We start from the raw sequence: 23,513 nt of genomic DNA on the forward strand, positions 1-23,513 counted from the left end.
TGTTCTAAGAATGACACTGGACTATCAGCACAGCTCAGATAACTCATCTTGACTGGCTATTCAGCAGTAACGTGTATGTCGAAACAGTGACGTTAAAATGTTTTTTTCTGAAAATGTTTGTATCTAAGGATTACTGAAAGCACAGTGCAAATCCATACCCACTTTTCAGTTTATTGTCAGCAGAAGCAATTTCTAAATCAAAACTTTAATTATAATTAAAACACATGTATAGAAATTCTCTTTGATAAGTCAATAAGTAACTTCCTTTTATTCTTGATACCTGTATATTAATGGGCTCAGCTCCCTTTAAACTGCAACTATCACGCAATTCCTTTAGTCTTCAGGGTTTACTAGTGATTCCGTCCTCAAAGCTTATCAGCGATCCCCCTGATTCCAATACTAGACATTTGTCTTGCTTCTCTTCACCTCTGAGTTCATCCAGGGATTTAGAGCAATTTCTCTTCTCTTACTCCTTGCTGAATCTCTCTATTTTCAATTTCACTGCATTGACACTGTTGTTCCACCCTTTTTAGTAAGCGTTTTACTCACTTGTCTTGAAGGACCTCAGCCTTGTTGTTTTGACAATGTCACTGATGGTACTGCACTTGCAAGTACTTTCCTCTTTTTGTTTTAACAGGTGTCTAGTGTTGCCTCTTCCTATTCCTAACTCTCCAATTGCTCCTTTAATGGATCTACATCACTCTCTCATTGCTGTGCAGTAGACTCCCGCTATAACCTCCCTGCGGAAATACAACCTATGACACATTTTCACCTTTCATTTTTCTGCTGATGTCTGTAAAGCCTATCTTTCCAAGCTCATACCATGACTTGTTGTCATGGCATCACCTCTGCTTGTCTGCTCTAACATAAAATTTAGCAAGATAAAACTGAACTCTTAGCTTGGATACTGAGGGTGGATATTTTTCCCCCATTGGGAAATATCTTTGCAGATACTAGGCTCCCTGCAGCCTGCAGGTGACAGTTCTTGGACTGAAAAACCTTCCTTAATGCCTACAACTGAAATCTGAGAGGATGCCTTGCATATTGTCACAATCCAGGGTTGAACTTTGCACCTGCTCTTCCCACACAGAGGTGTCAAAGATACAAGAGATTGATCATTTCACAGGAACTGTAGCCCAGAGAAAAATGTGGAGTAATAGGAAGATTGAATACAATTCCCAGCCATTTGGGAGTAAACCCACGAATTTCTGGCCAGCAATCAGGAAAGATTTGTTATCTTTTGCAGTTTTGGTTATAGTAATCATTTCATCATCTTTTCTTCTTAGACCACACAGAAACTTTCAAAGGCCTCCTACCTGTGAATTTATGTTTCCAAATGTCTTCTTAGTTTCGTTAGCATTGGTGTCCTGTGGACATGACACATTGTCCTTAATGGATCTGTGAACCCGCCATCTTACTTCTTCCCCTCAGCACATCCCATACTACCACATATTTGCTCCAAAATCATGATATTTAACAGGAGCACAGACTAAGTACTGCTGTCTTCCTTTTCCTTTTTCCTTTTCATTTTTTGTGTGTGGTTTTTTTTTTTTTGGGGGGGGTGTTGTTTATTGTTGTTTGTTTGTTTGTTTGTTTGTTTGTTTTTAATGGGAATAAGCTATAACACAATTGTAAAATGATATTCTATAAGGATTACCCACGGAATACAGTTTAGACATAATGGAGGCAGAATGTGAGCCAAAGAAGCAGGTCTATAGTCAGGGAAATGGGTGTATTGAGCAAGAGGGTGTTCTTGTTATATAAGCAGTTTTAATACTCAAACCTCAGTTGAAAGTCATTCCCAGAATTTACAATGATTGGTTCAGACCATGCATAAGGAATATGTTTGTCCTACAAACTGGCAGTGACATAGCTCATTACAATAAATCAATGTGCTTTTATTACAGTCTTATTTTGTGTGTTTTCTCTTCCATCTTCAGTAAATTAGATTTTTTTGAAAAATCACTCTGAAAATATATTTTTTTTTTTCACAAATATGAAGCTAGAGTAATTTGCAATTAATTGAACAATGCTGGATAAAAACAAAGCAGAAAGAAAGTCACACAAAAACCAAGCTTCAGATAAATACATCATTAATACAGCATATCCATGTAACATAAGTTTTACAGAACCTGCTAGCTTTCAGTTTGATGTATCTTCCAGATGCATCAAACTCACACAACATTAAACTTCAGTGAAACCCAAATTAAGACAGCAATGTGTGACATAATAGCTTTGGTAAATTGTTTCTTGTTCACAGGGTGGTTTCTGGAATTGTAAGGATTAGTCCTTCACATCCAACATCAAAGAGACTGGCACAGACAGTAAAGATAAACTCTGCCCCTTGTGAGGTTGTTAACGTCACTTCTACCCATTTAAATTCCAGTTAGGTTGATCAGAGAAGAGAGAGAAAAGCTTTAAATTGCATTATTAACAATAGGTTAAATCTTAGACTGTTGATTGAATCAATTTATCTCAGATAAAATCATAATAGGCATTGGCTGTATTTGTCTGACAGGAAACATGTCGTTGGTAATGCTTTGTATTGCCTTTAATGAGTCTGATTGTCATCTTCCAGCAGGGTGAGCACAAAAGGCACCTGCAGGTCTGGGTGAATGGGATCACTTATCGATCAAGTTGTCAGGCCTGTCAAGCATTCAGGAACAACTGAACAAGTACAAAAAATCAATTCAATCTTGTATTAATATGGAGACCCCCCAGATTAGCCATCTGACTGAAAATTTTGAGTGAACTAATTACATGCTAAAGATAATTTTCAGAATCGTCTAGCTCACAATGTTAGCATTTAAAAACTATCAAGTTGTTGAATAGATTGTCTGGGGTTTTTTTGTTTGCTGTTTTTTGTTTTGTGTTTGTTTTGTTTTGTTCTTTTTTAAGAAAGTATGATTTTTTAAAATCATTTTGGCCATCTTTATCTCTGGGTAGAATGGCAATGTATTGAATTTTTCTTCTCCCTACATGAAAATTACTTGTTAACTTTTATTTATTATTTATATGGAGCTCCTGTTCTCCATTCACTGAGAGGCAGCTCCATTTTAGCAATGATCTTTGCTACTGTTCAGCTGTGCTGTAAAGATGTGGCTGTCCTAGCAAGACAGTAAGTAGATAAGTAGATGAGTGCCTCATCTTCCTTAAGAAAACTGCATACTTGCACGTGAGCTCTTTGTGAACCAAATAATCTTCCTGGGCATGGAGGAAGGAGAAAGGAAGGAAAGCAATCCCAGTGAGAGGGGGTAACAGGAGGAACCCTCTGCTACCCCCGGTACAGCCTGCTCCAGCAGCCAAGAGAGGGTTCCAGATTGATGAAAGCACAGTTGAGCCCTGAGTCTGTGGAAGGATTTGGAGTTACTGAGAATGTAATAACTCACATTAAAATCTTAGTTCTGTGTCTCACCTTGAAGCAGGTTTCTTTACAACAGACAATTAACATGGTCATTTCACTGTGTGGTGCAATGTGTTTCAACTTCTAGTCTTTTGTTTACTCTTATATTTTCTGTTTTCTCTCTGCCACTCCATACCCACATTTTATAATTCATTCACTGGATTTCCATCAAATCCTACCCTTCTTTCACTCCATTACTGACCCCAGGGAGTCACTTTCTCCATACTGTATTCCTCATTTATCTTCCTTCCTAATTTGTTTACCTTATTTGTAGTCCCTAAACTCACAGAGGAATAAAGCTAATCTAATTCAAGCCTACGTCCAAAAAATGGCTCATTCAATTCAAACGTATTCTTTCTGCTGGTTTTGCTACATGACTTTTTTTCTTTTCAGATGGATACAATTCATGCTAGGACATGAAATGTATTAGCAAGTTTGAAAGTCAAAATCCTTTTCTTTTTCTTGAAATCTTGAAGGTTTTATCAGTGCATCAGTCATTCCTGCAATTTTACCATACAGTATTGTTCCACCACTGTGCCTTTTGAGTCAGATCAGTTCTGAGTCACTTTCAGTAGAAGTTAATCAGTTAAAACTTTGCCATGGCTGTGACAGCACGAACACCACAATGGGAAATTTCACTATAATTGAAAGTAATAACATTTTAGCATTCGTTCATGTATCTGGTGGGGTAATAAGCGTACTGCTAGGAGAAATCTCTTTACAACCCACATGGTGCTTGCAAAGTCCCTCCCCAGAAACCTCCTGAATTAGCCCTTATTCCTCACAGCTGTGAAACAGAAGTTCATAACACCTTCAAGTCTTCTCGAATTACAAAGCCAGAAACCCTCAAATTCTGCCCTATTCAGGAAGGGACATGGCTTATGCTATGATTCAGGGAAGAATCTCCATGGCTATAAGGCTGAAGGTGTCCCAAGTTCCAGATGTCTGAATTTTAGATGATAACACTGTATTTAACAGAATGATGTGTGTCTAAAGACTGCAGATATCAATGTGTTATTTGAAATTTAGACTAGATTGACAGTAATGTAATTGTGTTGGATTTAAACTTTTTAAAGTAAATTTGGAGACTTCACAAGAAGTTCTTGGCAATGATGAGTCTGTGACTGTAGAGTTCTTATCTGATGATTAATGAGAACTCTAAATTAAAATTCATAATTACACTTCTTTATTATAACAGGTATTAATAGATGAATGCACAGTAGAAGTAGTTGGTGGAGGAGGAAGAGCAATCTCTAAGGATGCTCATGAACTCATGAGTGATTGTTCAGAATCAGAATGTTACAGGGCACAATACTCTGCAACCTTTACTGGAAATAGTAATAGGGATACAGTTGAATCTTCCACAAAACAGCACATTTAACTTAAATTAGTGAGAATTCTGCTTCTTTGGCAAAAGTAGGAATGATATCTTTGGTTTTAGGTAGCCATGGCCAATATAAAAAGCAGCATCTATCTGCAGATGCATAGCCAGGTTTATGATGGAATGTGTACAGCCTAATGTTAGTGCAAAGGAAAACAGTTATCACCAGTTTCATTGATTTGCTGAAATACAGAATGAGTGTCATGAGTGCTTTTATTCTACCCTTGATCATTCCTACCCAGTGGTGTCATATCTGTAACATCCTCTTCCCCTGTATTTTCTGATTATCAAGATTTTTGGAGTTTCTGTAACTTCGTACCAGTAATGAGTCTTCTCTAATCTAGGCTACTATTTTTTTGAAGCTGAACTGATAAATGGATCCTAAAAAACAAGTATCTGTAACTACTGGGGAGAAAACAGTATAAATCAAGATATATTCGTGCCTTTTTAGTTTATTTCATCTTTGTTAGCATCTCAAAGAACGAGGCAACAGAGCTGCATACATGCAGAAAGTTCTTGCCTCCAAATGTGGTCTGTGCTTTTACATTCAGTGCATTACCTTCCCTGTCCCTCAGCCTACATTTAGACACAGCATTTCTGTTCATCAGATTTTCTTCAATAATTCCATTAAATGGTGGGACCAGAAATGTAGCACAGAAGCTCTGAAAGGTGATGCCTTCTCTGTACCAGTTTTACATGTAGCATTACAAGGCAGTGCATAGAGGGGCATCACACCGCAAGCTCCTGGCTAGTTTGCTAACACTTCTACCTCCTGCAGCAGATAGCTATAAAATGGGGAATGGCTGTGGTTTTTATTTCCTCTCAGTAGGCATCTGTAAATCAGACTCAGCAAGTGTCTCCCCCATTTTCATACTACCCCAACTATTGGATCTGTTAATAGCCCTAACCACTCCAGATCCTCTTGAAACGACTAAATAAAATTGAGGAAATATTTTAATTTTCATGTGCTTTAAATAGAATGTAATTACTAGATACACAGGTTAGGAACATGTCCCCTGGAAGACGATTGCTAACAAATTCTATTTCTTACAAGTTGAGGCTTTCATGTTAACATTAGGATCATGTTTGTTATGACTTTGAAATTCTAGTGTTAAAATGCATTATCTTCCAACTAATTTGTAAATTATTTTTAATGTATTCCAATTATTTCTCTAAGATTGCAGTAGCTATGTACAAGAATCCAAATTTGTATGTTTACAGAATGTGAGCTACCATTTGAATTTTAGAACAGCTTTCGATTATCAAGATAGTTTAAAACTAAATGAAAAAATAGACTAGCAGACACTGTCATATAGACTGCAGTTTCCTGTGTATTTTAAAATGTATGAATTGTGACACAATGCAGGGAACTTTGAAACCACATCAATTATTTTGCATCTGGCATTGCATACCACCTGCATAATGAAAGAGCAGAGGGCTTCATGATTTTTGAAACTCGTTTCGGTGAACAGCCACATGAGTGCACTGTATTGTTCTCCAGACAGGTGGAAAGCCAGCAATGTCCCATAATTCAAGAATTACTTGTATTGAATCTGGGCTTGTATTTTGCTTTGTTTGTTTTGTTACTTTAGCATATTCTGATATATCAAAAAGCTGAGTATTTTTTCTGAAGATGAACTTAAATTGTACATAGCTGTATCCTTCTTTGTACATGCAGTTGGGTTGCCCCAGGGAAATTGAAAGCAGAATGTGATATACAATGTCAGAAAGGGCACATTTTAATATCTCCAGATTCATTGTTTATTAGGGTTCAAAAGGTTCTTTTGCCAAGTAAGCTAATGCAGGTGAACATTTGACTCTTTCGACACTCTCCAAAGACTATATTCACATCAGAACAGTGTTTTTAAAAATTTGCCCTAGTGTGGGAGATCTGTTTAAGAAAGAAAACAAGGGCCAGATTTTATATAGTGAAGTTAATATTCTTCTTGGCAAATGGTGATTCACATGCTGCAAACACAAGCTCTTAACAGCAGACTATCAAAACTCTGCATCACTAAATACAGTTATACATGAAGAAATGTTTGAGCATCACTTCATAGGTTAAAAATTATCAAAAACAATACAATACTGACTGACAAAGATTACTTCAGAGCAAATTTGTCACAGCTTTGATTTTCCACTGCTAAGTACTTCGTTTAGTCATTTGCACCAATGTGAGGCAGCTGTTACAATCTGACATCTTGCAGCCTTTCAACACCTGTGTGAAAGTGTAATAACATTTATGTGAGTGTAAATAGTATCTGCAGTCCATAAGACACTCGATCCTTAGCTTTTGAAACAGAAACTTGACCTGTTCCAAACCAGATGGGTGCCCACAGATGAGTCAGTTGAAGGCAATGACCAAAAGGAAGGACTATGCTGCAACTGCCTGCTAAGAGGGAGGGAAAGACTTTGCTTTGTAAGAGGTCTATGTCATCTCCCAGCTGTCGTAGGTCTGCTAGAGCTACAGACAGTTGCCTGACCTAAGGTCTTTTGTCTTGGGTGTTTTCCAAGAATATTTGTACACCTAAGCTCTTAAAAATATTGATTTAATTATGTTGCTGCTAGATTACAGGAGTCAATAAACTTAGCTTCTACTGGCATCAACTTCTGAAGAAGTTTTGGCCCTCCAATAAGGAAGGAATTATCCAAAATATCATTTCAGTGGAAGTGTGCATACAAATGTAAAGTTTTAAAAGTAGGTTAAAAGATTGAGCTCACAGATTCTTGTGGGTTTGAAGGGTTCTCCAGAAGTCATCTACTCTGTCCTCTGCTCTGAGCAGGTCCAGTAACATCCAGTATCAAGTATATCCAAGGATGGAGTTTGTACAACCACTCTAGGTAAGCTGCTTTGGAGTTTGACCACCTTCATGCTAAAAATTCCTTCTTATACTGAATCAGAAGTTCCCATGTTCCGTCTTTTTCTCCTTGTCTTTCACCTCTCCACTGTGCATCTCCATCTTCTCCGTGTTCTCTCAACAGGTGGCTGTACACAGCAGGAAGATCCTTCATCAATCCTCTCTTCATAGGACTAAAAAAACCCACTTCCCTCAGCCTCTCCTTATATGTCCTGTGCTCCAGCCCCCTGACCAGCTTAATGGTCTTTGCTGGACTAGCATTAGTACAGACATATCTGCCTTTACTGAGAAGGCCCAGACAGACACAGTAAACAGATGTGCTATCACAGATGTCAAATAGAAAGGATCAATTCCCTGAAACTGCAGACTATACTCTTACTAATATGGAATATGGTGGGCCAACTTTGATGCAAGCACTCACTGCTGCTCCATGCTCAGCTTGTTGATGACAATGATCTCCCAGCCCTTTTCTTCAGAACAACTTTTCGGTCAGTCTGTCCTGAGGCTGTACTGGTGCATGGAGTTATTCCTTCCCAGGTGCAGGACTTGGCCTTTGCCTATGCTGAATTTCATTGGGTTCTTGTCTGCTCATTTCTGCAAACTGGTGGTGTCCCTCTGAAAGGCAACCCATCCACTCACCACATTTTGTTCGCATCCACGAAACTGCTGAAAGTCTGCTTTGATTTGATATGTCTGAAACCATATTACAGAAGACATCATCTGCAGAGGTGAGTGAGGCACAGGGATGTGCATTTGTCAAAGGTCAGTGGGCCAGTGATCAAATCTGGACTAAACTCCAGCTACACTTAAAGTGAATGTCAAGTTTGTCTGGCAAGATCCCTACTGGGGCTAATGAGGTGTACACATGTGTACAAGGAGAGACTCACTTGATGCAGAAGGAATTTTCTGCTGGAGCAACTTTTGATCTTTCTGACAAATAAAGCGAGTGGGATGTATTTCCAAAGACCATTCTCCACTTTTTGGTGTTGTTAAATAAAAATAATACATGAGATCAGTCTTCTTCTACTCCACAAAAATCTGTCGATTTCCCAAATAGAAAGAGATTCTTCTTCCTTAACTGGGTTTCTCTTTTTTCCCCTGCTAATGTAAAGTAAGGATGGCACAAAAATTATAATTGAATCAAGTGAATAGATATTTCTACAAGATGTTCCATATTTTAAAAATGAGGTCTATTTGAGATTTTCTTTACTTATAAGAAAGAATCCTTTCCCTTTGCCTGAAAATGAATTTCCCTTTGCCACTCAAAATGAATTTTTACAGCCAACATAGATAACTTGAAAGTAAGATGTTAATAGAAGTACTGGCTGACCTTTAACTGGAAGCAGAACAAATGGCTTATCTGTAATAATCAAAAAGATTTAAAAACTCCTCAAATACACATGCAAGTGATTTATTTTTGATATGTACTAATTAGACATGAATTGAATAGATTTAAATTGATTGGACTGACTTTTCCTGGTAGAATTTTTGTTTTAATTATCACCTACAATAACAATTTGTTTAACATCAGATGCTATTCAATGTTTTGAATAGGATCTAACATCTTCCAAAAGATGTAAATTTCTCATGACTTTTTATTGTCACTAGACTTGCTGTCTTTCACTTCAATGTCTCTCTGTGGCCTGATTCTCTTCTCCCTGTTATCATTTTCATTGGTCTGATAAAAGAATCAAAATTTTATTAACAGTAAATGAAAAAAATAGCTAAGTGAACCCTTTGAGTTCAAGCTTCAAGATTCAGATCCAATATAAGAACTCACACAGGATCAGGGATATTTATGTTTGGAGGTTGTGAACAGGATTTCTCTCTATTTTGGGAGACAGCTGATCTGGAGGATAGTTTGTATGATTTAGCATATCTACGCAGTTCTCAATAGAGTTATGGTGACTTATCTCAAATATAATGACTCTTAAAAGTCTCACATTGTGTAGGCTGATGGACCAACATCACAGCACCTAACTTTAATCTGGCTAGCTTCTGGAAGAATGTTCAGGTGAGCTAAATTACTAAGAATTGTAACTCTAGGCTATCTGTATGTGTCAACTCCTTTTTTTCTGATCCATATCCTACGTACTTCCTTTCATAACCAATGCAGAGAAGTAACCACTACAGAAACAGCAAGACTTCACATTGCAATTAATCTGACCTATTTTAGATACATACTTTAGGATGGAATTAATGGTACCTAATAAATAAATTCCATTTAGAGTATTAGTTTATACATAGAATTCTATAGTCTACCTATGCTCGATCAGATAAATTTCAAATTTTTCTTTAGGTGCCTATAAGTATAGAATTAGGCCATTTCTACTGAATGTCAACAATCAGATTTTCAGAGGTATGTCAATCCATCAAAGTAGTGTTAGTTTCCCACTGTAATTTTCAGACACTTAAATGTGAATTAATACCTAACTTACTGAGATGTTTGTGGAAGTAGTATCATGCTTGCATTGCCATTTGAAAATTGAGCCTTAAGTTTCCAATTTACTTTTGCAAGTAAGATGTGTCTGATTCCAACTTCTAGTATTTCCTTTTCTTTTCATTTAAATATTTTACATGTCACCTACCACTAAAGCACAGTTAGAGAAACATAAAAAGAGTGGCTGTTGCTAGTTAGGTAAATAATCCCAATTTTTTATGCAACCAATTACTGAACAGAATAAGATAACAAAATATCCCTCCTTAGTTTCAACCACTCTCACAGCCTATTATGAAGAGTACAAGACGAACACAGTGACAAGTCAACAATTCTGTAATATGGTAGAGTACTCCAAGACTCAGTATTAGATCTGTCCTTCCTTTAGTGTTCAAAATGAAATATAACTCATTTCCTCTCATTGACTTGTTGTCATTGACATCAATCATTTTAATAATATCTTCTGGTAAACTTTAATTCAGTATTTACTAAAACAAATGTATTAAGTTGAGGTTTTGAGATATTGTGCTGAGACATACTTGATTTCTGCAAAGTTCATTAAACTAGTCAAATCACTGTATGTAATTATTAAACATTATCATTACAACAAAGTTTAGCCCACTTGGCTGTCCTAGACTCCTAAAAATGACCTACTACCTACCTTTAAATTGCATGCCTTGGTCTCTCAAAATGCAGACACAAACAATTTTCTGTTGCCTAATCTAAATAACCTTTCCTTAATTCTGTAATGAGCATTCAGACAAATTGCTCTTATATAGCTCATTTATCTCTGGTGTGTGGGGGAGATGACTTGTGGTTTTCAAAGGGGAATTACTTTGCACCCTGAAAAACATTTTTGAAGTCTTAGACTTTTTTATTTTTTTTTTAAATTCCCTTATTTGAATTGTTTTTAGTGTAAGTAAAAGCCTATGTACCCAGGCTGGCATCTGCAATATTCTGCAAGACACAATGGTAATGGTTTTCTATAGGAAATTTAAATTGCTATTTCTTGATTTAAAAGATGCATGAGAGTGGTATTCAAATGACAGAACTATTGTCATGATTCCTGGCAGCAGGTGAAACGTGCTGTGATTGCAGACATTACGGTAATTTCAAAGCTGGGCCCAATTTTACTTTATACTGAATGAACACAAGGAGCTCCCTACTCTGATCCTTCCTAGAAGTTTCTATTCTTTTGGCTTAGAAAATTTTCTGGACAATGCATTTTTGAGTTGTGAGAAATAAAGGCAAAGAAATTACAAAAGGTGGTAGAAAGCCACAAAATAGTCAATGGGGTTTTGAGGCTTTTTTCTACCTCTTGCGGTCTGTCCCCCTTACTCCTTTCCTAGCTCTGCCTGCCTTTACTGGAGATGTCGTTCATAAGCTCTGAACCTCCTTGAACTCTGATGAAAACTTGCCATTTGCTGAAGCATTTTCACTGGACAAGTTCCTCAGTAAGAGTGGAGCCACTTGAGCCTTGTGAGTGGGCCCTCGTGAGTATGCTTCTCTTGACATGGCCTAATGAACAGGCATCAGAGCTTAGAATAGACTTTTCCTCCTGCGTCATCATGGTAATTGGTCTGGGATAGTAGTCATGCTGCAGATCTCTTAGTACAGTGCAAATGTGATTGCTGAAAGCTTTTGAATCAGAAATACTTTGGGTCGCTTGGAAATACTTGGTCTTGTAATTCCTGGCATGTTCTCACTCCACTAGAGAAAGGAAGATATTCTGTTAAATTCTCCCCTATCTTTGAAGCATGTGGAAAAAAATATCTTATGGAGTTATGCTATTTCAATGTCCTTTACCACAAGATATTTTTTCTTTTTTTTTTTTCCTCTAAAAGACACGAAGTCAGATGCAACTTCAGACTACCAAATATTAGTATTCATAATTAAGCCACAAATTAAGCTCTATCAAGACAACTTTAACTACAATAAAATATACAATCTCTTCTACATATGTGGATATACTTCCCATTACAATCAGTGGGAGTCTGAATTTAAGACAAAATAGATAATAACCTTAAAAAAAATAATAAATAAAAGGAAAAAGAAAATTGAAAAAAAAAAAACCCACTATAAATATTTTTCTACCAGAGGTTTAAGAATAAATGTAAGATATATTGTGGTAGAGAAAATGGGAGAAACAATAAAAATAGTTAATAACATATTGTTAATGGATTATCCAGCAGATTAATAATTAGATATCGGTCTCCTAAACATATGTCCTGACCAATTTTCTGGCTTCTGTTTTGGTATGATCTCTTTCCCTCTCTTCTTATCCATTCTTCCTTTTTCTGTCCTTCCTTTGTTTTTGCCATACTGGATTTGAGAAACAAAATGTTTTGAATCCAATATGCCCTGAAAGTTTGTATTTTCATTCATAGCCATTCTCCAATTATAAATGTTTTTGTCAAAAGGCATACTTTAAGTACCATAAGTCCACAATCTTGTTTTGCCATTATTCATGTTAAAAGGGAGCTTTAAGTTCTCTGAAATAACAGAAACTGCTCATTATCAGCTACACCATCGCACCATCGGAGTAGGGACTATACTGACTTGTTTACTTTTTTTTTTTTTTTTTCAAAATAATTACAATATTATTAGGGCAAAGAAGAGTCTTGTGGCAAAACTTGCATCTATAAAAGTATACAAATAACCAACCAACCATTCCTGTTCTTCCTGAAATACCTGTTGGCCTTGGAGCAGAGATTTTCCATTTTGGCTGTGGATACTCTGCCTGCTTAGGGAAGAAAAGGAACAGAAAATGCTGCAGAACAGTGCTGAAAGTATCCACAGGACCATACAGTACTGTGACGCGTAGTGCAAAAGACTATCTTGACACATAAACAGAAAGATTAGAAAATGAGGGGAAAGTTATTTTCCTAGAAAGCACAAAGTAGGGCAGGTATTCTAAAACCAATGAAGCCATGCTATGGGGACATGTGTATTATTAGTTCTAATGTAAAATATAAACAGGAACTCCTCTGTAAGCTTGATAAATGTCATTCTGAGAACTTGTGGACACATGAACAAGAGCCATTCAGAAGGTAGTAAGCAGAAGTCTTTTGGTCTTAGATTGAGACAGGCTCAAACTTCCGAGAAGTTGCCTGCATCTTTATAAGCAAACACTTCCAGTTTAACCATGTAATGTTCACAAATGGTTTGCAGCATGCACAGATATTTTAAAACCATTTTAACTATCAAGTAGTTCATGACTGACTCCTTGCATAGGGCTGCATTTCTCATCCTAGGCTCTAAGCAACTTGTCCTGGTTTCCTGAATTAATCACAAGGTCATCCTTTCTCCTGACCACAAAATTATTTTTCTGGTCACATATGGGTATTTCAGGTCTTGTTCAATTACGGCTTAGATGTGTACTTACTGAAGTAAGCAGCTGGAGCAGTTTGATACGTTACTTCTCATCAAGCAGAGAATAACACCTCATCAATCCTGGCAGGAGTAAAGAGGTGCGAACCTTCCTCATCTGTTTTAGTATGAAGCCCAGTACTTAGCTTAAGCTAAGGTCCTATGACCTTTAGTTTATCCCACTAGTCTTTACACTGAAGTAGCTTAAATTCAGATACCACAACCTACAGCCAGAGGCAGGGGGCTATAGTAAAAAATCCTTAAATTGCTACAGCCACTTGTGAAGCAAGTGTATGCCTAATTTCTGTACCAGGGCACACATCCCAGCCTTTATGCAGACTGTAGGCAGTCTAAATAAGTGTCTGCTTTTCCCTTCCTCTCCCTTGTCCTATTTGAACACAGAGGAGCAGCTTGCATTCAGCTCTTGCTATTTAGCCTAACGGAAGAGAGAGAGAATGGATGTGAAACCTTGTAATTCTGTGCCAAGGTCTGTAGAAGTGGTGGAAACTGTTTATACCTTCTCTTAACTTCCTTCCAAAGCCATAGATCAAATAAGGGCACATAGTGCAAGTTCTGTGCGTCAGTTGCAGCATCCAGCCTTAATAGCTGAAAAGCTTTCCAAACGTAAATGGTGCCAGAGTAAAATATTAATGCATGTTACTGTGAATAATCCAGAAATGTCATCCTGTAACCTAAGAAAGTGGCTTCTCAGTTGTTTCCTGGCCTTCTGTAGCACTGGAACAATTACTTTGCTATGTAAAACAGATGAAGTCTTGCTTTGTGATCTCTAACTCCAGGTTTTCTGCCTCATGGTACAAAATTTTCAGGGTGCATTTCTGTGCAAAATATTGCTATGATGAAATGTCCCTTATTACACAGTCATTAATGATGTCACATGGTCTTTAATAAAATAAGTGTGTTCTGTTGTCTGTGACTTCTTACGTTGAAAGATTTCCTGAGGTGTGTTCGTTAACCATGGTGCTACCATTTTCAGCCTGAGAAATTATGTACACTCAGAATTTTTAAATGGATTCCTGAGATATTTTGAAGCACTTGATTTTATAAAGTGATGTTACCCAGCTTCAGGTTATGCAGGATGGAACACACAATCACAGATGATTCTTTGTGGTGTTGAGAGTCTTGGTGTTGGCGAGTTGAGAGTCTATGGGTGAGAATTAAGGGGCAGGCTGGCAGGGATGATACTGTTGTGGGTGTCTGTTATAGGCCATCAGGTCAGGGTGAGGAAGTTGAAGAGGCCTTCTACAGACAGCTGAGAGCAGCCTCACAATCACAGGCCCTGGTTGTTGTGAGGGATTTTAACTTCCATGATGTTTGCTGGAAGGACTACTCAGCCAGCCAGCCACAGTCTAGAAGGTTCCTCCAGTGCCTTGATGATAACTTTCTGATGCAAATGGTCGAGGAGCCGAATAGGAGAGGTGCACTGCTGGACCTCATCCTCACTAACAAGGAGAATCTGGTTGAAGCGGTAAAGGTTGAGGGCTGCCTTGATTGCAGCGACCATGAAATGGTGAAGTTCAGGATCTCATGTGGCAGGAACTGAATAGCAAGCAGAACTGCAACCCTGGACTTCAGCAGGGCAAACTTTGGCCTTTTCAAGCAATTGCTAGGGGGAATCCCATGGGCAAGGCTGCTTGAAGGTAAAGGAGACCAAGATAGTTGGTTAGTGTTCAGGGACTGCTTCTACCATGCACAAGATCAGAGCATCCTGACACGTAGGAAGTCAAGGAAGGGAGCCGGGAGACCTGCGTGGTTAAACAGGGAACTGCTGGGTAAGCTCAAGTGGAAAAGGAGAGTTTATAGATCATGGAAGAAGGGGCTGGCCACTTGGGAAGAATATAAGGCTGTTGTCAGAGGATGTAGGGAGGCAATGGGGAAAGCTAAGGCCTCCTTAGAATTAAACCTGGTGAGAGGGGTCAAGGACAACAGAAAGAGCTTTTTCAAATACGTGGCAGATAAAACTAACACCAGAGGCAATGTAGGCCCACTGATGAACGAGGTGGGTGCCATGGTGACAGAAGATACAGAGAAGGCAGAGTTACTGAATTCCTTCTTTGTCTCTGTCTACTCTGCCGGAGGCTGTCCTGAGGAGCCCCGTACCACTGAGGGCCCAGAGGAAGTCAGGACAATGGAGGAGTTTGCCTCGGTTGATGAGGACTGGGTTAGGGAGTAATTAGGCAATCTGGACATCCATATATCCATGAGTCTGTATGTGATGCACCTGCGGGTGCTGAGGGAGCTGGCTGAGGTCATTGTTGGACCACTCTCCATCATCTTGGCAAAGTCTTGGGAAACGGGAGAGGTGCCTGAGGACTGGAGGAAAGCAAATGTCACTCCAGTCTTCAAAAAGGACAAGAAGGAGGACCCGGGTAACTATATACCAGTCAGCCTCACCTCCATCCGTGGGAAACTGATGGAACAACTTATCCTTGGTGCCATCGCAAGGCATATCAGGGATAAAAGGGTCATTAAGGGCAGTCAACATGGCTTCATCAAGGGGAAGTCATGTTGACCAACCTCATTGACTTTTATGAGGACATAACGAGGTGGATGGATGATGGCAGAGTGGTAGATGTGGTCTACCTTGACTTGAGTAAGGCATTTGACACAGTCTTCCACAGCATCCTCACAGCTAAACTGAGGAAGTGTGGTCTGGATGACTGGGTAGTGAAGTGGACTGGGAATTGGCTGAAGAAGCCAGAGAGTCGTGGTCAATGGAGCAGAGTCTAGTTGGAGGCCTGTATCTAGTGGAGTGCCTCAAGGGTCAGTACTGGGGCAGGTATTATTCAATATATTCATCAACTATTTGAATGAGCGAATAGAGTGTACTATCAGCAAGTTTGCTGATGATACTAAGCTGGGAGGAGTGGCTGACATGCCAGAAGGCTGTGCTGCCATCCAGCGAGACCTGGACAGGCTGGAGAGTTGGGCAGGGAAAAATTTAATGGAATATAACAAGGGAAAGTGTAGAGTCTTGCATCTGGGTAGGAACAACCCCAGGTTCCTGTATAAATTGGGGAATGACCTATTAGAGAGTAGCGTAGGGGAAAGGGACCTGGGGGTCCTGGTGGACAGCAGGATGACCATGAGCCAGCACTGTGCCCTTGTGGCCAAGAAGGCCAATGGCATCCTGGGGTGTATTAGAAGGGGGGTGGTTAGTAGGTCGAGAGAGGTTCTCCTTCCCCTCTACTCTGCCCTGGTGAAACCACACCTGGAATATTGTGTCCAGTTCTGGGCCCCTCAGTTCAAGAAGGATAGGGAACTGCTGGAGAGAGTCCAGCGCAGGGCAACAAAGATGATTAAGGGAGTGGAGCATCTCCCTTATGAGGAAAGGCTGAGGGAGCTGGGGCTCTTTAGCTTGGAGGAGGCTGAGGGGTGACCTTATTAATGTTTACAAATATATAAAGGGTGAGTGTCACGAGGATGGAGCCAAGCTCTTCTCGGTGACAACTAATGATAGGACAAGAGGTAATGGGTTCAAATTGGAAAACAAGAGGTTCCACTTAAATTTGAGAATAAACTTCTTCTCAGTGAGAGTGACAGAACACTGGAAGAGGCTGCCCAGGGGGTTTGTGGAGTCTCCTACTCTGGAGACATTCAAGACCCGCCTGGACACATTCCTGTGTAGCCTCATCTAGGTGTTCCTGCTCCGGGAGTGGGAGTGGACTAGATGATCTTTTGAGCTCCCTTCCAATCCCTTACATTCTGTGATTCTGTGTCACAGTCAAACCACAGCTGTATTACTCAAAGCCAGTTACCAAAGAGGTCCAAGCCACCTGTCCCTCAGGTGATGGGGACAGAGTGTGAGTGAAAGCTTCTCCCTGCCCCTGGGTAGCAATGAAACAAGGACTTCAGGTTATTATAACTTTCATGTATGTGAAATGCGGAGTCACCTGTTATGCCGCATACTACCACAAAAAAAAAAAAAGATGGTCTGTATTTATAGTCTTCTCAGTAAAAATCCATATCCAAAGTTGTCTCTTTCTTTAGAAAAGTTATATTGCATCTGTTTTGTCAATTGTTGTCAAAGTTCCTCTGCCTCTGAGCTAGGTCAATGTCCTTAGAGAAAAGCTTGTCTCCTGCAAGACAAGGGCTCGAGAGGAGGATTGTGATCATAGTCCCTTCTTCAGAGAAGTAAATGGTGGGTGAACAAGAAGAGGGAGAGAAGGGAGGGATAGGGCTTTAGACTAGTTGCAGCTTTGGGCTGCGCCTCATGGTATGGAAAAGTCTTCTGTAAAGCATTTGGAAAGTGTCATGTGGATGGGTGCTTTAAACCAGAGTCAAAATGTGTCCTACCCATAGGCCTCCATACTTGTTCACTAAGAAAATAATTCTTACCCACAGCATTCACTCCTTTCACTCTCGAGGTGATGTTTTCCCTCATGGTAGCTCTGTGATCAGTCTTTACTTGTGCTTGATACTGGGCTTTCCAGACCTTCATTGCTCTCACACTGAGTAATCTCCTTTGAGGTTTGATCGTACATGTCTTCACTCCTCACTTCTTTTTTCCTTTTGTTTCTTTGTGCCAAAAATCAGCATACCCCACAGAGAGCAAGCAACATTGTGAAGCTGTTCGGTTCACAAAGCAGCTGTCACCACACTTTTGCTTACCTGTGCAAGAGAAAAAGGTTTCTATTTCTTCACTGGTGTCATTCCCATGACTACAGGAGGATGCTTTGCAGAAGTGAGGAAGGAAGGTCAGTAGCTAAAGCTGGTCAGGCATTTTCCAAAAGAACTTGGAAGTCTTTCTCTGTTCATCAACAATAGGCCAAGAGAAATCAGGAAGTTTCAAAATCTGTCTCATTTTTTGCGAGCTCACCTTCCTTGCTGTCCATCATCCATGTGGTCATCTGACAGGAAACCAAGAGCCTGGTAGCTTTGCTTGTCCAGTATGGGGGCTCTCAGATCTGAATAAATCTAGGGTAGGAAACAACTTCAATTTTCCATCATACCTCGGAAAAAAAAAAAAAAAAAAATCTAGCTTGTCTTGCTTTTACAGGATATTAAACCCTTTTCCTGGTAAAGTGTAGTCACATCTACAGATCTGCAGCTACTTTGAGATTTAAAATCATCCCTTATTTCCATTGCCTCTTTCTCTGTTTCCCAAACACTGCCTCTTCCTCCACAGGTTTCTCATGAAATCAAAGGTAGGACAGCATTTCTCTTTGTTCCCTGGCAGTCAGTGCAAGTAAGAGCAATTGCAAACCCTCTTCCACCCCCGGGATTCTCAGCAGGCAGTTGCACCAAGAATTAGGTGCACACACGTGCTGTGCCAATGACGTGTATTCAAAGTATTTTTAGAATTTTGTTAACAGGGACTCAGATAAAGCAATTGCATTCCTGTGTTTATTTAGTTACAGAAAAATGGGGTCAATTCCATTTTCATAGCACGAAAGGTTTGAAGACTTTGTAAAAAATCTCTTTATTTTACACCAAAAAGGTAACAAGTTATTTTAGGTTACATTGACTATTTGGATTTGTTTATTTCATTAGTACTGTCAGCACGGCTTTGTGAAGAGTGTGGGTTCATCACTTGGATATAAAGATTAAGTTCAGTTTATTTTTAAACTATATTAATACTCTAGAGATAAATCAGATAAAGGAAATTCTTCTGGTTTTGTTAGCTTATTGTGCTTCAAAAACTTCTTGCAAATAAGGTTATATTATGTTAAAACATTCAAACAGAAATTGGTATAATATTGAAAATATTCAGACATCAATCCACATTTCTTTTGTGCCATAAACAGTCCTCAGATATGCAGGCTACTTTGCCTCCAGGATTCACACTCTTGACAAAATAAAAGATAACCAGATGCCCTGCCAAATGCATACTTTTTAGTAGTAAATAAACAAGTTCCCAGTAGTTCTCTTGCAGTTGGCAAGGGAGCTAATTTCCAGCTGCTTGTTTTCTTCTAATAGATGAAAAAGTACATTCCTGGTACTATAATATCTTGAGCAAGAAAATGATTCTACAGTAACTCAAGCCCCAGATATGGTCCTCCTGCTGTTGTTTATATGAAAGCAGGTGGGATATGACCCAGGTGTCCTGGTTTTGTTAAAAACAAGACCAGTTCTCTTTTAGTGATTTTTCTTTCAGCTGAGTTCTTCTAGGTGGCTGTACTTTTCTGAGTTTTAGCCTGCATGTTTTTCCTAGGATGCTGTACTCAGTGCTGATAGGAAGACCAACGGAATGCTGAAGAAGCTCATGTTTAGATTTATTACTATGGTAGCCAAGAAAGATTGATAAGTTTTCCCACGTTCTGTTGTGAGAGGGGCGTGTTTGAGGAGAGGCGGATGGAACAGGTGACTAGAACTGACCAACTGAAATATTCCATCCCATAATTGTCATACCCCCTATATAAGAGGGTGATCATGAGGGTCACGCTCTCTTTGACCATGGTCGGCATCTAGAGAGGACCCTGTCTGCCTGCCTGTGACCTACAGGCCCTGCATCCCTGCAACCGGTTTCCAGTTTGGGGTGCAGTCCCGCCCATGACTTCCAGGGGCCTGAGCTGCACCTGCTGGAGCCGCCAGCTCCGCACACCCAGCTCCTGCTGCTGGAGTGACGCCAACTCCACATCGAGCACTCAAGATTGGTTTTGTATATTTTGCATATATATTCTCTATTTATTAGTAGCATTAGTAAAACCCTTTAAAACTCTCTAACTTGAAGTCTCTATTCCTTTCTCCTTATCTTTCCTACCATCTTTCTGATCTAAAGGAAAGGGGTGGTGGGAAGTAAGGGGATAATAGGGAGCATCTGCCATGGTTTATTGCCTCTTTGCCTTAAACCTTGATACCAGGTATAACTCAAGAATTTTATAAGATCTTATAGATGAGGGATCTAAGCCAAGAACAAACTCTCCCATGGGAAGTTGTAGTTGGGATATTTCACTTTCAATTATAATGTGTTATAGGTGACTAATTTAATGGGACTGAACTGGAAACAGAAAATGAAATTCAGTATATGAAGCTTATAGAAAATTACAAAGACTTTAAAAGATGGTGTTTCGAGACAGGGTTTCTTTGTATGATCTCTAAGGGCACCATACCTCCTCATAATAAAGTTTTTGTTGTCATTTTTATGTTGCCTGGGGTATGGACCTTTACCTTTGCTAGTTTTTCAAAGTGCCTCATTATCTTTACTCCTTAATAGCTCTGTAATCACTCCTAATATTGTTACTGAAGTATTAGACTTCATTTTCTGAACAAAATAATAAGGAATTCTGTGCATAGACACCACTCTCCTCTTCTGCATGTAATAATAGAGCTGTGCAAAGTGTACATTGCAAATTTTAGTGCTTCTTTTATAATGCAGCTACCTAGATTTACAGTTCATTCTTTAGAGGAATAAATAAGAGCTGGTCTGGGTAGAGAAATGTACAGTGAAGTCCTTCTTCTAACACTACAGCTGACAACACTGTGTACACAATTCTTCTACTGTACCTGAGATAATATGACCTTGATGAAATCACACGGCTCTGATAATGGGATGTCCTTTGGCCTTCACTTGATCAAGATCCAGGGATTTCTTGCAAAGCCCTTTTCTGAGGCATTCATGCTGGACTCGGGAAGGCAAAGGGAAGTTTCTTAACTGCTTATCTAGAGATCTGGGTTACTGTTTTTGTTTTTTTTTTTTCTTGTTTTATTATGCTTACAGTGTAGTGACAACCACAAGTGAAAACCCCCTGCTAAATAAGTGTTACCAAGTTCTGGTGAGTCACATTTTCTCCTCACACATTGAGTGGAAGAGTGCATCTGATGAAGAGTGCTGTGTTCGTGCTGAGGACTGTCAAGCATGACCAGACTCCGGGGAACATATCATGGACAAAGAGCCACTCACCAAACACCAGATGCCTGGAGACTTTCTAAAAAATCCTGTTACCATTAACTGTTCTTGCACAGGACTTCTTTCAGATATCTCTGTTTCACTTATAGTAGCTACCTTTTTGTATCTTTCTTAGCATTTACCAGAAAGAAGTACTGTGACCCTCCAGCCATTTGCTGTCACTCATGCTGACTATACCAAGGCTCAGTGAAATCAATCTTAAAGAGACCTTGAATACCTAAGTTAGATGCATTCCACTTAACTGAAGACATCTGATGGTAAAATATGTAAATTTTAGCTAGCTGTTGATAAAAAAACAGATGGGAATGCAACTCACCCTAAAGTGTGTGTCTGTAAATTACTGGGAAAAGTGACCTTCAAAATATGTCTGTTTCTGTCCATTGACCAGAGAGGAAGCCAACGTTTAGGCTTAGGCAGTTGATTGATAGATGTGTAAAGCTGAGCACAACGAATCACACTGGTGGTCGTTACATACTACCTTGTTTTATAGGCTATTGCCTAAAAAGTAAGCACCTGCCCTCAACATAGTGAGTAGAGTCAGCCAGCCTAAGACAGGAATGGGGAAGGTAGTCGTCCTATATATAGACGTATATATAGCCATAGTGTGAAACCTCAGCACCTCTGAAGAATGATTCATCAGAGTAGGTGTGTTTTTCTGCCTCCATTAATCATGGGCATTAAATGCTTTTGTAGATTGGTTCAGTGCACATTAAACAAGGAGATGCCCTGTGCCAGCTAGTGTGAAAATCTAGATAATGCTGTCCTGATCAACACTGCTAAGCCTTGTTTTAAAGAAAAGGCATCCTTTTCGATAGGAGTATTTGGAAATGAAACAATAACACTAAGTTCTAGGCTCTTTCAATCTGAGCAAGTTTAAACACACAGGTCTAGTGTTACAGTCCCTTAACTGTCACTCACAAGTAGCAAGAGAGTGTCCTCATCAGTAAGTGAGAGAGCCGTGCACCCTCTTCTCCATTTGCTTTCCCTCCTGGCTGGAAAACGACATGCTTCAAACACAAGGTTAGACAGTTGTGCAGTCCCAGTCTTCTTCACAGACACTGCATTTAGGACAATTAATTCTGTTTTGCTTTTTCTGTTAAACATTAGGGGACAGGGCAAACAGATATATAAAGGTCATTCAGAAATTTTATATGCCAGCAAAACAGATTGCAATGCAGCTCTACATGCACATATTTAAAACCAATCTTTCTATATCATGGGTATAGCATACCACATAGTGGATCTGTTATCAGATAGACATACCTTGAAAAAAAATCAGCTTATTTAATTAGATACTAGAAGTGAATGACTGAGAAATAATAGGCCTGTAACAAGCATAGATAACAATTAACTTGTGCAGCACTACTAGAATATGCAAATTATACTAGATTTATCAAAAAACTCTGAAATATCTGAGTGGCATATCACCTTCCAATAACTTGTTCTTATACATGTAAATGCGTCTTTCACATGGCAGGCTAATGGATGGCTTCAGTTTCCCCTTAAATAACTTGATGATCTTCAACACGACAGTTCACCTGCCACAGTGTGAATATAAAGCAAACAAGGTTGGGATGGAAATTATGAATCATTGGTTCCATCATTTGCAAGCCAACTCAAGTTGAAAACCAAATGCATTTAGCATTGACTCAGACTGGAGCTTCCTGACTCAGTGTGTGTACATGCAGTGAAAGGAAATCCTATTTAAAAGTAAACCTTCTAAAAAGCAGATTAGTCTCAGCAAGATTTCCTGTGACAGAAAGGTGTCTCAATTTTATTTTTACACTTACTTGTGGAAAGACTAGGGTGCCTTTCAATGAAAGATGAAAGGTGAACTCAGGATTAACAACTGACTTATTCACTGGGCTTTATGGGGTTTTTTCATGTTCAAGTGAGTGAATGGAAAGTGTGTCTCAGCACAACAAAAGTTGGGGTAATTTTTAAGTGCCTCTTCACATTCAAGGAACAAAATGTACATTTCTTCATTACCTTCTAAAAATAAAAGTAGCAGAACACTTTTTAACAGACTGTTCCACTTACTAAAAAATGCCTATAGATAATGATATCAAACCCTGATATGTTTTAGGTAAACTCTTGACTTCATCTCACTCCTTTGGAAAGTGATAATATGAATTCATGTATCAACCTCACTCACAAGAAAAAAAAAAGTAAATAATAGAATGAAAACTAAATAATAG

The sequence above is a fragment of the Nesoenas mayeri genome (genome assembly GCF_963082525.1).
Source record: "Nesoenas mayeri genome assembly, chromosome: 3".
NCBI classification, from domain to species: Eukaryota; Metazoa; Chordata; class Aves; order Columbiformes; family Columbidae; genus Nesoenas; species Nesoenas mayeri.